The sequence below is a fragment of the Centroberyx gerrardi genome, chromosome 21 (assembly GCF_048128805.1).
Source record: "Centroberyx gerrardi isolate f3 chromosome 21, fCenGer3.hap1.cur.20231027, whole genome shotgun sequence".
NCBI classification, from domain to species: domain Eukaryota; kingdom Metazoa; phylum Chordata; class Actinopteri; order Beryciformes; family Berycidae; genus Centroberyx; species Centroberyx gerrardi.
This window is the reverse complement of record NC_136017.1, coordinates 15,133,757-15,148,079: the sequence shown is the minus strand read 5'-3', so window position 1 is coordinate 15,148,079 and position 14,323 is coordinate 15,133,757.

The following is a 14,323-nucleotide window of genomic DNA, read 5'->3' as shown; positions in this document are numbered from 1 at the left end:
CTTTTGTCTGGCTGATGTGAATTTGACCCAGGTCACACAAATGGTCACAACATCTAGGCATTGAGGCTTATTCTACTCTTGCACACATTCTAAGTCACTCTGGATGTCAGCTCGTTGCCTAAAATATACATGGAAATGAGTTGAGAAACCAGTTTGACGCCTGTGCATTTTCAACAATTGCTTTTGTATAGCTTTAAAAGGCCTTAGGCTCATGGAACTTAAACCCAAGATGTAAAGGTCATCATGGAAAAATTTGGTAACACTTTACCTGAAGTGCACTGTGATGCATTGCAAGCAGATTATAAGCCCATTAGAAGCAGAGATCACCTTTTCTTACAGTATAATCATCAGACAAACATCAGAAAATTGCATTTAATTTGATATCAAGTAACTCCTTTTAATGCCTTTAAAGGCATTTTGACCAAAAATTTGACTGCCAAATTCCATATTTTGATTATTTGCCCTTAGTCAGGGGTTCAGTTTAGCAAACTGTATTTCATATTGATTAATAATTCTCCTTATTCTCTCTCATACCTACAAACATTTCTCATGTAAATTTGTATCTTTTGTTTCAATCTTGCTGATGAAGGGAGGGAGAACTGAGTTACATTCTGCCATTTCCATCCCCCTGTTTTTCTCCACACTGTGCATTGTGTTCATTATATCATGCTGTGTTATCCTACACTCACAATATGCTTATAATGCATTTAGAATGCCTTAAAATGCCTTATAAGCACCACTTCATGTAAAGCGTCATCAAACTTCCAAGGGAAAACCACCAAAATTGTTGATTTCTTTGCACGATAGCACAGCAGCAATATAAACATATGCACACACACACACACTCACACACACACAAGCAGCCACTACAGGCATACCTCCAGCTCGTGTGTATTAATTAGCGGTATGACACTGTCAGTGGGGCTCTGCTCTGCTGCCAGGCAGAAACCCAGCCTTACATAAGAACCAACCCGCCACTACAGGAGGGACACAGTGTTCCTCGCCCCTTCTCTGCGCTGACTGAAAAAAAACAACAATGAAAAAAAACAAAAAAGGCTCTTTTTCTTTAAGGGGTTCTGCATGGGCGCATTTCTGCTCCCAAGGCAAAATCTCTGGAGAAGAATAGAATAACAGCGGGCTTTGTTGCGTTACGCTTTTTGTTGTGGCTGTTTGTCTTGCTCCACAAAAAGGACGGCTTGCTAAATGAAGTGTGTCAGGGAAGTGATTCTCTTGGGCCTGCGCAACAGCAGTTTGAAGGTTCCTGAAATACTGTACATGGCATGAAAGGGATGATTAGTCACTGTTGCTTTGAAGAATTAGAGTGTGTGGTTGTGTGTGTGTGTGTGTGTGCGAGGGGGTTGATGTCTATCTGGTCTATTTCTGGATGCCCCCAATACATCTCAAACCTAGAATCACATGCTTGCACACATGCGCATACTGTAAATACACACACACACATACAAGCGAGCACTCATGATGGCTCTGATGCTGGAGTTATCCCACCTTCATCTTTATATCATTATATGGTTGATGATTTTTTTCCAACAAGTGACATTCCTCCGTTTGTAGAAGCCCCCAGTATCAGGAAATCTCCAGTTTACAGCGACATCAAGTGATATGTATTAGCCTACTTCATAAAGCGGATCATGTAGAAATAGTTAAAAAGGCATGCCGTTAACCTAATAAGTGGCAAAGAGCGGCACATGCTAGATTTGTTGATTCAATTATGCATAGGCACGTGCAACACACACACACAGCTAGATATATCTTCAAATAGTTTGGCCATCACTGTGAAGTTGCACTCAACAGGGCAATATTTCTCTTTTCTTCCACATTCATACAAACTGAATCAGTATTCTGGTAGGATTTTATTCTGGGAATGGAGTGAGGAAGACTCACTGGAGACTGACACCATGTTCTGTTAAGACTTAAAGCAGAATACCAATGAATTGCAGCTTTGAAATGTGTTATTCCTATTCCCAGGGACAGTTCAGCAAGCATTTGAAAGTATTTACTATTGTTTCACATCATGAGGAATGAGAGGGAGGAGTCTGTCCTGCCCCCAGCTCCATACACAATGACCTGGAATAGATGGCAAATGTGACATTACCAAGGGTGATTTTTCTGTCATTTGTAGGCTTAAATATTCTGTATGAAAACTATTAGCATTACTATCATGAAGCTCATTGGGATGTACAAATTCAGGTAAACATTCAATGGGCCCACATAGTCAGTTAGGCTGTACACCATGACGACTTCACATTATAGACGTGGTTAATTTCCAATTTGGACTTTCATAACATGAGATGACATAACATAACATAGCGTAACACATCGTAGCGTAACACATCGTAGCGTGACACATCGTAGCGTGACACATCGTAGCGTGACACATCGTAGCGTGACACATCGTAGCATAACACATCGTAGCATAACACAATGCTAAGATAATATACGATAACATAACATCATGATGTGATGTGACCTAACGTGACATAACTACCCCTAACCCATAACATAGCATAACACAATATAGCATGATGTGACATGATGTGATGCAATGCAACGCAACGCAACGTAATGTAACATGACATGACATGACTAACTCTAACCCTAACACATAACATAACAGAACATATCATAGCATATCATAAAGCCATTTGCTGGGTGCTTTAATCCTCACAGTATCATGAATGTATACATTTTGGGTGAGGAAGAACCTGACGCTTGTTCTTTCCACTGGGTTTGATGGAGCGGTCAGCCTCGCCCCTGCAGACCGTCCTGCAAACTGCATGGGCGCTTCCATCGGGAATTAAACCCCTAACCCTTGGCATTGTTAGTGCCTCGATCTCCCTAATGAGCTGCAGAGGACCGCTGAACTGGAAATAATTACGAGTTTGTAAATTGATCGGTGCTTCCCCTTTAAAGCGTGGACTCGATGCACCCGCTGTACGTTGGAACAGTATGTGCGGTATGCGCTGTAGATTACAAGCATGTGAGTGGGTCTGGTCTTGTGGGGCCAATAGCTGCTACTTTGGCAACATCCTCCACCCTGAGCTCCAGTGGGCCTGCCAGCTTGCTGCTGTGCTGCTGCTCAGAGGGGATTGGGTGTCGCTGGCCCCATTATTTCTCCCTGAATCAGCCTAAGGAGGGTTTCAGCCGGGCTCATTGAACTCCACCATGCAGCAGCGGGGCGGAGCTGTGACCCACTTACAGTAGCCAGCTCTGGATCAGGACGGAGGAGGAGATGACAGAGACGCACAGCGCTGGTGGTCCCACATGAAAATGTAACATACTGACATATATTGGAACAATACCATGCAAAATAAGATAATAGGAATAGGAAGAATATATATCGCTGTTGTTATGCGATAACCTTGTAACTCCAGTCTTGTTTTAACTTCAGTTGATGTCTATAGGTTGAGAAAAGTCTATCACCCTTGGGCTTATGACACCCTTTGAAACCCCATTGGATAAACTCAAAAATACACAGTGGTCAAGCTGAAAGCTAGTTCCTTAGTTTCTGAAAAGTTGACATTCTGGAAATACAAGGTTTTCACTGGACAGTGACAATATGGTACTAGTAACATATATGTGCACTAAATAGATTCTTCAAACTCATATTTATTCATATACATATGTCAAATATATAAAGCGGAACTGGCCAAAATGGATTGATTAAATATATTTTTGGAATATATTAGGAGTATGCACATACAGAATGTGGGATTTTTTTGTTTACCATGGTGGTCTTCAAGAGCCAAATTCAGATCAGTCAGTCAGGGTGAGACTTTTCACTGTATGTAATATGTTAGAAGTTATGTTTGCTAAAGTTACTGTATACTGATGAAGGCTGCTGATCAACTAAGGAGCCAGAGACCCACATTTAAATAAAGTAATAATTACAGTAAGTCTATGCCATCACCACTAATCCACCCCGGGACTGTGCAGAATCTGTACTTGTTTATGAAACACTGTGTACTGTATTTTCATATGTGCGTGCGAGGTGTTGGAGAGTTGGAAGCACACAATGCCAAGCATGCAGTAATGCACTGCAGGGAGGCAGTCAGTCACGCTAACGCTGAATTGGCTAAAGGCTGAGGTGGGTGAGGTGGTGATGAATTTTCTGTGTTGTGTGATGAAGAAAAGTGAAGGAAGTATGAGGTCATGTGGTCAGTATTGTTATCATTCATAAACCCACACACTCTTCAAGTCCTTCCCCAGGAGCAACAGCAGCTTTCTAAGTTACTCAGAGGTCAATAGGTCTCATTAGGAAGCCCTTTTGTATTCAGTGTCTCCTCTCTGAACCTTTAGGCAGTATCATCCATCACCGGCCAACACCTTCCCATGCCTAACAATGCCTGTCCAGGCAGAAAACACACTTGAGGCAGGATCGCAAAGCATGGCTGCCTTCTAAAGGTGTAAAGATTGGAGGTATGGTTAAACCTTACACTATTATCAAAGGGATACCTGGACATTTTCAATTTTGATCTGTGAGTTCCTTCACTGAGCTCTTGTCACAATGTCAGTAAGAGGTGATAGAGGTGATATAAACTGGTGTGAGTGCATAATGCATTTAACAATCATTGATGTTCTATTAATATTATTTTGTACCTATTTTCAATCCTCTATTTCTCAAACTCTTATTTCCTTTTATTCTTCAGAGACTTGCCACTTGTTTAAACAAACAACTGTCACAAACCCATGCAAATGATACTATTGAGGAATAATTTAATTTCACTATCATTGAATGAACTAAAAATTCTCTAAAACATTAGAGAATGTATGTATAAGAATGACTATTCTAATCATAGCTTTCACTTTCAACACCATTATCTCCCCATACAGTTATACATTTCAATAGTAAATCAAACAATAATAAAAATCTTCCCATATGTGTGTCTTTTTGTGGATCTTTGGTATTGAAATGCTTGACAATCGCGTCTTTTAACAAACAGGTTTGTCAGAATACAGATGAAAACAAGACAGGATTGCACATGTGAGTTTATGTATTTGTGTGTGGGTGGGTGTGCATGTGTGTGTGGGTGTGTGGTATGTGCACGTAGCGCTCAAGTCTCTACAGCTCTGTATCTCTTGCTTCATGGTGCTCCGACTGTAAACAACTCCACGTGTTTGGGCAGCATGTGGAACTGGAGGACCCGCCCATTGCTCAGAAACACTCCTGCTGTTTACCACACTGGCAGTGGAGTGGAAGACTCCAGCCTGCCGGGCCACATGCCTTTTTATCAGCCGACACACTCTCGCAGGCAGGTCGTAAACATGTTTTGCAAAGGAGATTCACAGGGAAACTACTGATATAGGATAGTATTCAAGCATCAAACACAATCAGTCTATGGTTTTGTGTCTCCCCTGCGCTAGTGTGATGTGTAGTGGGCTGAAAAACAAGTTGAAAAATCAATCTCTGCCTTTTGAGTTGCTGCCTACATCAGCTTACTATTTTGGATTCAGCTGAAACAGATCCCAGTGACTGAACTGCCCTGCTGGATGCTTTTCTCCCAAGCTCTCCTGCTTCTTCTCCATTGCAAAACATGACCTATACCCACTTACGTCATGCTTGCATGCACCATTAGCAGACTGGAGTTTTAGTTATACAAACATTTCTCAGAGGCAGCCGCTGCTCTGGAGGCAGAAACAATCTGATTGGTTGAGTTAAACCTCAGTGGGCTGAGTTAGCTAGTTAGCTAACTGGCAAACTTACGGAAACAAAGGAACACTGGTCAAAATATAAATAAAAATATAAATGGCAAAGACTTCTTTTTTCATTCATTCATGACCATGGCATTCATGATGTTGGAAGGTCAGCAGCTAGCTAGCTAGCTTACCTAGATAGCTAATAATATTTTTTTCAGTTAGTAGGAAGAGCTCTAGGCTTCATATTGTTAGCTTCCTTCTCTTAGCTCTTGCCTTTTTCGCAGGGCTTTTTAGCCAGAAAATGTGTGGTTCTTTTGCTCCGCCCACTGAGGTTTAACTCAACCAGTGAGGTTATTTCTGCCTCTGATTTGCTGCACAATTCATCAACAGATTTTCAGATGATGTACTTCTTATATTTATATACATTTTTTAAGTTTATTTTTCTTATTTCTGTCTCAGCATGCCCTACTGGTGCTAGTCTGGACACCCTGCATACATGCTGTTATTCATCTTATCTTAGTATCTTATGTTTATGCATGTATTGATGTACCTAGGCCTATGTGTGTTTGTGTATGTATGTTCCTGTGTTTATGTATGGATATGTGTGTGTCTGTGTTTGTCAGGATGAATCCAGAGAAAAGCGTGGGATCCTCTGACTGCAGCAGGCTATATGTTTCCCAGCAGGCCTCAGGCTGGACATGTGAGTACATCCAGTCTCACTGTGTGAACCGAGCCAATGGCACTCTTGGGAAAAGCTTATATGCAAATCCATGCCCTGAAAACAATGGCGTCGCCTCTGCTCTGCTTTGCATCTATGGAGCTTGACCCCATAGCCTTTAAGTGTTCAGAGGATGAGGTATTTTTTTCACAACTTTGACTTCACTCTGTTGTAGGCGGGTTAAAAGGACAACTTGGACGTTTTGAATTTCAGTCCATTATATTTTACACTGGGTATTTGTCATGGTAGCTTGCAGCCATGGGTAGCCACTGGCTTCAGTAAAGAATGCTAACAATGCCAGCAGGCCTTTTATAGGGAAGCTGAAAGATAAACACTTTCATAACTAACCCTTCCTCTCTCCAGGGGATCCACGGGAAAAAGTCTTAAAATAAATGATCTAAATTTAAGGCCTTAAATGTCTTAAATGTCTTAAATCTAGTTATTAGAGGTGTTATTTTTTCACCATGTAATGACAGGTTTCTTTCAGTACAATCTGCATCCCATCTGCTTTACTAAACAAGATTGGACTTCATGTCCCTTAACATTTAATTTCCTGCTGGCCCTTTTCTTATTCAGCCCATTTATAGTTTCAGGACTTTCATTAGCTGTGTTCAGTCAGAAATAGGCTGCTTTCTCCAGATTTGCTTCTTCATTTTGGTTTTTAAATTGCTCTTAAATTCAATTCAGTTTTGATAAGCAACTCAAGAGTCAACACAAACCAAAGTCAATGCTGTTTATTCTCTAAAAAATGTAAACTGTATTCATATATATAGACAATATAAAGCCCCAATCTGTAAGTAAAGCATGGTACCCCCTGTTGCCCCACTATGACTTCATTTATGTTTTGATTTGTTTGATTGAGGATACTGTTTCACTATCAAATGTGTGTATTTTTTTTCCATCTACAAATCAAACTCTTCAAGACTATATATCAAATGTATGTGGTCAGAAAATCTGAATACTTGTAAATTTTGGGTATGAAAATGGTTGATGTTATTACACTGGATTCTTCAGAATGGATTGGAGCCAAGCCACTTCAGTTATGATGTCATGTAATCCATTATTTACCATGAAAAAGCAGACCACAGAGGCATTTGCTTTATCTCGCTTTACTTCCTCTATATGACACAAAGCTCTCTGAATTCATGGAAAAGCATCGCATAAACACAAAATCCATCACGCACTGTTTGCCCTCCGACATTTAATCCACACGTGTCAGGAGGCTTCTGCATGACATCTGAGTTTTAAGCACTGCGTCCCTCGTCACAATCAAAACCTCATGTGGGTCGTTCAGCCCGTTGACGATGAAACACGCAAGGACAGATTAGGAGTTCCCATGACTTTGATGCACACATGCAGCCATGCACATCATGCACATCATGCCATAATGTCAGCCTGTCCGTCTATCTGTCTGTGTGTCTGACAAACACAAATAAAGTCAAATAAATCAAAACATTCCAGTCCCTGTAGCTTTAGTTGTCTGTTTCTTCTTCTCTGGTGTTCATTCCAGTTAAGAACACATGAAGAAATAGCTGTATATGAGCATTAGTCCAGACTTCATTTTGTTACGCTAGGCTTTCCAAGCATGAGGAACTGCTGGCTATCAGATGTCAACATCAGCCTCCTTATACCCATAATCCCTTGTGTTTTGGGGTCATTTCCTGTAGTTTGTTGAGATTACGCTCTCACTCCTAATGAACCGCACGCAGTTCTCTTGGAAGAAGAGCGAGGAGGTCTTGGTGCAGATATTTGGTGCCACCAGAGTTGGAATGGCATTGTTCTCACCTCGCCAAACGAACCGAACTGAAGGAGGAAATGATGCAGAGTTCAAATAAACGTTTTTGTGATGAAGCGTGACATGGCACTCATTCATTTACTGGTTTTAGATCTGGGACAACTAATAGTCACAAATAACTGTTTTGACTTGCATGTAGTACCAATTGGGCGGGCTTTACCACTCCAGTTCAATTCAGATACTGTCAGGCAAGATGCCAATTACAGAAAACTACAATAAATTGACTTTCTGTCTCTGGCACTTAACACTTAACAAAACATATTATAAAATGTATTTGCAAATACTACTTAACTCCAAATGAGATATCTGGTATTGTTTGAAATACAATGACATGACATGAAAGTAAAATCAATTTTGCAACATTTAAGTGATTAGCTTTGTTAAGACATCTGCCTTCCAGATGCAGTTTATGTATCACTGTATCATTAAATATTTTTCCTGTTTTCCTGTGTAAATGCTTAAATGTTTAATATTATCAATTGACTGTTGAATAATAACTAAATCAGTTAAAAATTCCTAAAATCATACAGCTTTGTTTTTCATTATTATTCTTATTATTATCATCACATGCTTCAGTTTCTTGCAGGTCTGCGTGGCCGGCTGTGTGTTTGAGAGCGGAGTGAGTGAAAACACTGGGCTGATGGTAATGAGGCATTAGCTTAAGCCTCTAATGCGGTAGCATGACAGTTTAACATTGAGGGTGGCCCACAACACACAACCAATCTGACTCACTGGATTTGGGGTGATACTGCTGGTGACCTAAAAGCCACGCAACACACACTCAAAAGCCTGTGCAAACACACACACACACTCATTCACAGACACACACACACACACACACAGGCATGCACACAGAGTTAGATACATCGGTTTGCAGAATGCAACATTTTGATCGGATACCACACAAGTATGCATGAAGCTGTATAATAATAATAATAATAATAATAATAAGTATGATTATTATCATACACACAAAATACACTCTGTTCATGTGGTTTGACAGACCACAGACTTACATTCTCTTCTGAAATTGAACCTAATAACCCATTTCAAACCCCCTGAGATGATCTGCTGAGCTCTACATACACACACACACACACACACACACACACACACACACACACACGGCCAATGGTCATTTTAGGTTATTTTATATCTTTGATAGGCATTGATTTGCATGGTGGATGCAGAATTTTGCTCCGTTTTTTTAACCTGTATAATAATAATAATAATAATAATAATAATAGACTTTATTTATATAGCACTTTTCTTAACAATGTTACAAAGTGCTTCACAAAAAGATAAAATACAATAAAACAATAATAATACAATATAAGTGAATGAAATGAAATACTAAAAAAATAATAAAATTCACACAGAGATAAAAGCTTTTCTAAAAAAGAATGTTTTAAGAAGAGATTTAAAAGCAGTGACAGATTTAGCAAACCTAATCTCAGCAGGTAACTCGTTCCAGAGTTTGGGGGCCCGGACTGCAAAAGCCCGATAGCCCTTAATCACCAGACCAGACCAGAAAGCCACTATCAGCCGATCTAAGAGGGCGCCCAGGCACATAAGGGGTTAATAGATCTTTGATATAATTAGGGGAATGGTCATGTAAAGCCTTGAAGGTCAACAGTAACATTTTAAAATCAATGCGAGAATGAACGGGAAGCCAATGCAGGGAGGCCAGAATTGGAGTTATATGATTTTGTTTTCTTGAACCAGTAATAATCCTAGCAGCAGCATTTTGAACCAATTGAAGGCGAAAGAGGGAAGCCTGAGTAATACCTGTGTAGAGGGCATTCCAGAAATCTAAACGAGAAAAAATAAAGGCATGGACAACCTTGTGTAAATCCTCAAAGGATAAGAAGGATCTAATTTTTGAAATTAACTTAAGTTGAAAGAAACATGATTGAACAACCTTCTTAACTTGGTCATCAAAACAAAGGCCAGAATCAAATAAAACACTCAAATTTCTTGCAGTTGGCTTAATGTTATGTGATACGGCTCCAAGATTGCAGGCTATCTGACTGAAAGACTTGGGTGTGGCAAACAAGATCATTTCCGTTTTGTCATCAGTAAGTTTGAGGAAATTTTGAGAAGTCCAGCAGTTGATATCAGAAAGGCAGACGGTAAGTTGAGTTAGGTTGCTATGATTAGTGGGTTGTAACGGGACATATAACTGGGTGTCGTCAGCATAACAATGGTACTGTACATTGTGCTTATTAATGACCTGACCCAAGGGCAGCATATAAATGGAGAACAGTAACGGCCCCAAGATTGACCCTTGAGGAACGCCATGAGTGAACTGGGAAACAGAAGATGAGGAATTTCCAACAACAGAAAAGGTTCTATTGGACAGATAGGAGGGTGATAAGTTGAGAGCAGACCCTTTTAAACCAACCCAAGTTTCAAGATGCTGTAGAAGGATAGAGTGGTCTACTGATCAAAGGCCACACTCAGGTCTAGCAGGACCAGAATGGAGCTTTCACCTTTATCTGCAGCAAGGAATAAGTCATTTGTCACCTTGACTAGGGCCGTCTGCCTCAGTACTGTGTAGAGCTCTAAAACCAGACTGATAGTTATCGAAAATGCTGTTAACATTCATATAATCAATCAGTTGAGAAGCAATAACTTTCTCCAACACCTTAGATAAAAAATAAATTTTAGAAATAGGTCGGTAATTGCTTAGAGTGAGCGAGTCAAAATTAGGTTTCTTTAACATGGGTTGCACAATTGCATGTTCAAAGGAAGAAGGTAAGGACTGACAGTAAGCAATACGTCTTTTAAAAGTTTAGAGGGAATAATATCAAGCTGGGAAGAGGATTTAATATGAGAGACAGTGGTTTCTAGGACTGAGAGGGAAATTGGCTGGAATTGAGTCAGCACTGCACAGTTTGAGGGGGGGGACAGATAGGACACGCGTGTCTGAAATGATCTGAGTCCTAATATTCTCCACCTTTTTAACAAAATAAGTCAGAAATTCGTCAGGAACCGCTGACAGCAGAATCAATAACCTTAAATAAAACTTTGGAGTTATGGGAATTGCTGGAAATCAAACTGGAGAAGTAATGAAGTAATGTATAGCATTACTTCAATACAGTGTAAATATGAAATGCTGTAAAAAAAAAAAAAAAAGAAGCCTAGTGCACAATCTAGAAGGGACTGAGAAACATAGAGAGGATATACTGTATAGAGGGCCGTCCCTCTGGTTTTGGCCCAAATTCAAATCTGGCTTTCTTCCCCTATACATTCCTCTAATCTCATCTCTGTAAATCTATTAGCTAGATTATTGGCTACTGCATCTGTAAAGCAGGGCTCTGGAACTGGCACCTTGGCTGCCTTTCTGTTACCAGGAGGAGTGTGTTGCCTATGAACGAATGAATGAGTGAATGATTTCATGCCTATCCACATGAGATTGTATGAACCATCTTTTAAATCCCGTCTTAAAACCCTGTTTTATAAACTTGCTTTCTGAAACCCTTTGTTTTTATTTATTATTTACAAATTGTAGGCTATGTAATTTCTTGGTTTTATGGAATGTCTTTTTTTCTCTTTTTACTTGTAAAGTGCTTTGTAAACTTTGTTTTTGGAAAGCTAGCAATGGAGATGCAGTACTTTATTATTTATTTATTTATTCATTATTTATTTTTGATGTATTTGTTATAAATGAAAACATTGTTTTTTGTATTGTACTATTATTATTATTATTGTTGTTGTTATAATTATTCTATTTATTTTCTAATTATTATTGTTATTATTTTTTATTTTTTTATTTTTTTATTATTATTATTTACACAGGCCATAGAAAAGCGAACAGTTCCTATTCAGTGAGAAGAGTCATAATTAAAACCTCATCGATTTGATATATACATATATATGTATATATATGTATATATATATATATATACATATATATATATATATGTATATATATATGTATATATATATATATACATATATATATACATTATGCCTCTGTCAGTATATATACATATATATATATATATATGTATATATATGCACTTATATCATGACAGTAAAAGCCTTCAATTTCCTAGTAATTTCATTCCATTATTTTTCCTGAAGCACACATGGTTATTAGACTTGCTTTACATCAGCAGGAGTGTTTTTTTAACTCCTCACGCTCTGTGCCTGTTGATGTGTGTTTTATGTGTACTGCACATGTAAAGGACATTGCTTTTTCACCTGGTACTTGTGAAGCTGTGCACCTCAAATGTGCCACAGGCTTGTTGAATGTGGCACTCCTGCGCCATCTGTCAGAAAAGGCTTTATAGAAATGCATTTTTAGGTTTTGTCCAGATCAGCTTCAACATACATTCACTTAAGGACAATTCAGATAGTAGGGATGGAACGATATATCGAAATTCAATATATCGCGATACAAAAATGTGACAATATGTATTGTGGGGCAGAAAAATGAATCGCGATTTTAGCTCCATTTTATTCTGCTGTAGTAATCACAAATGAGACGCTTGACCATCACAGTTTCACAAACTCTCCATCCAAATTATATTATTTGCACTTTGTCATGGCATTTTGAAATTGTTGCTTACATTCTAGCAGGCCAATGCCATCGTTAGAAAGATGTGTCTCAGAAATAAACATAATTCTGCACAGTCAGACTTTGTTGTCATTGAACTTTTATATTTTACATCTAAATCATATTTGACTCAGGTCTGATGTGAACCCTTGGCATTCCAACTGACCAAAGTGTGCACTGAGCATCCTCAATACTGTCGGTTTGATATTAACTGTGACACATATGACACCTTTCCTACATTATGCCTCTGTCAGTGCTAAATAATGGCGTGGGAAGGAGAAAATTAGATGCTAATGCTTCGGATTTGCTCAGTTGGAATATAATGAAAGATTTTCCTCTGACATCCAAGTTGATTTACAGGCCAAGGATTCTGCACTGCACTAGAATACATTATCTGAAACACTTCTTCTTCTTCTACAATTTCAATTGTTCAAAAAATCAAGACCGTACAAGGCTTTTCTGGAACATGTATGTCTGATATTCCGCATGTTTCGTGCCTCAAGTGCGGTTTACTGTACTGCAGTGGTAACAGACTAAAGGCATACTTACAGTACTTCTTGATTACTGAGCTTTCTAACCTATATAGCTTTTAATGACAGCTTGTGTTTCTATGCATGTAGGTCAATGAAAATCAGACCTGCTTCTCCTTCCAGCATTTGGTTTCACAGTCGAGCGGCTGCCTCGTTGTTTTTGACCTTAGTCCCGCTGAATGTTTACCTGCTGAGTGGAATGCGGGGTTATGTAAGGCTTAATCTATCAGAAAGTACATGTTCTTCTGTTACCTGGGCCATAGGGCAGCACACACACACACACAAACACACACACACACACACACACACAGATGTACACACTGACTCACAAAGACAAACAGTTTAGCCTTTCTGGTGTTGCGCATATTCCCACACAAACCGGGCGCAAATAAAGAAACATAACTCTGTGTACACATTGCTAAGCTTTATGACACACACACACACACACACACTGACACATGCATGTGTTAAGGTTTTACATTTTACACCCCGCCTGAGTTCAGTATGTCCTCACGCGCGCACTTTTACGAGCAATAACAGGGTTTTTACGGTCACACACCAAAGATAAAGGCCCACTCAGCTTACGCATGCTGAACACACACACACACACGGTGAAAACACGCACACACACACACACACACCTCAAGGGGTGTTTACCAGTCCAGGTTTGTTGCCCTTATAGAGCCTGCTCCATCTCCATGTCATTCTATGGAAATTTCCCACTCCGCTGACGTGTTTCCGCTGCATGTTTGTGTGTTATTGATGCTCGGATGAGGTCAGTATTTCTTTCCTCCCCTCTTGCATCTCCTCTGCAGCCTCATTCTGGTGTGGGACAGGATCAAACTGGGGCGGTTCTGAAGCACCCTCCTCTCACTTAACAAGACTGGGTGTCAACTCATAGAAAGAAAGAAGGTTCCTGCATAAACATATCAGCTCTGCAGTTTGTGCCCCACCGCCTCTGCATCTTTAATTGTGCAATGCGGTAAAAGATGCAAGTATAAGGATATGTAAAGTACTGTATGTTCTAATGGAACTCTGCATATGAAGCAAAAAGGCTGCCGCAC